The sequence below is a fragment of the Pyxicephalus adspersus genome, chromosome 6 (genome assembly GCF_032062135.1).
Source record: "Pyxicephalus adspersus chromosome 6, UCB_Pads_2.0, whole genome shotgun sequence".
In the NCBI taxonomy this organism is placed as follows: domain Eukaryota; kingdom Metazoa; phylum Chordata; class Amphibia; order Anura; family Pyxicephalidae; genus Pyxicephalus; species Pyxicephalus adspersus.
Window position 1 is genome coordinate 30209222 of NC_092863.1, and position 1525 is coordinate 30210746.

The 1525-nt window shown below is 35.8% G+C and overlaps 1 long non-coding RNA gene across 1 annotated transcript in view; it reads left to right on the forward strand.

The window, feature by feature from the left end:
* The window catches only part of LOC140332509 (uncharacterized), an 8587-nt gene that overhangs the window by 920 nt on the left and 6142 nt on the right, over window positions 1–1525 (forward strand). The window lies entirely within an intron of this gene.

Consider the following 1525-nt stretch of genomic DNA (forward strand, 5'->3'; position numbering starts at 1 on the left):
AACCCACTGAATTAAAGCTGAAAGTCTGCAGTTCAACTGCATCTGAGTTGTTTCATTTAAAATTAATTGTGGTAATGTACAGAACCAAAAAAAGTTGTCTCTGTCTAAATATTTATGGACCTAACTGTATATTATACAGGAAAAGGAATCAAATAGAGCTATAGTGTTAAATCAAAGAAATGTTTTTTTACAAGTTTTAAAAGTATATGTACAATATACTATTAAATTACAATTAAATTAAATAATCTAAACTAATGGCATATGTTCCAATGCTGTTTTAAATGTTTTATTAAGAACATTGTGCCCATTAAACTGCCTTTGTAAGGTTAAGACAATCTGAAATTTTGTTCCTAAGATGTAGGTGCACCTCTGGTCAGTTTATATTAGTTTGTTTTCAATAAAATATAGTTGTAGAAATTTTGATGGTTGATCTGGCAGCGGAAGTAACAATCCCAATTTATGGTAAATTTGCCGCCCTTGCACTGTTAATGTGGATGGAAATCCAGACTGTTGAACAACTGATGTGGCGCCGAATGATGTCATTTAGAAACATCTTAGCTTGACAGTTACTACAAACCATTTCGATTTTTCCGAAAGTAGTCTTTATGTGGATCATAGTGGAATCCTTCCAATGCTAAGCTAAAATGTTGTGCAGTCGGTGATCGTCTGGCACTTTCTCTCATTTCATGTACTCAGGTCTCACGCTGTTGTACTGTCTCTGAAGTTCTAGATGTAGTAGCTCTTTCTCCTATTTCCTGTACTCGGGTGTCAAGCTGTTGTACTGTCTTTAAACCTCTAAATGTAGTAGCTCCATGTCTAATTTCCTGTAGTCGGGTGTCACGCTGTTGTACTGTCTCTAAAGCTCTAGATGTAGTAGCTCTTTCTCTCATTTCCTGTACTCCTGTAATTTGGTTGAAATGTGTTGATGCATTTCCGAGTGATGGAACATAGCAAGTTTCGTTGAAACGTCTCTATGCGTTTAATAGTGATGACATACACAACATACATACATACATCCAAATTTAGCTCAGTCATATGTCTAGCAAGTTTGGTTGAAATGTCTCCATGCATTTCCTAGTGATCACATATACACATCTATGTATATAACACATACATACATCCAAATTTAGCTCTGACATATAGCACAGCGCTGTACAAAAATCAGCGGTGCACTCACCTAAGTCTCAGTCATATGTATAGCAAGTTTGGTTGAAATGTCTCCCTGTGTTTCCTAGTGATCACCGGTGCACTCACATGAGTCTGAGTCATATGTCTAGCAGGTTTGGTTGAAATGAGTCGATGGGTTTTCTAGTGATGGTGGAACATAGCAAGTTTGGTTGAAATGTCTCCATGCATTTTCGAGTGATGGTGGAACATACACACATACATACAGCATCCAATTTTATATACATATATTTATATATCTTGTAGCTGTTTTGATGCCATGTTCACGAAAAGATCTGGGCAGATACTACTACTGTACCACGAACTACCATCTTATATATATATATATATATATATATAT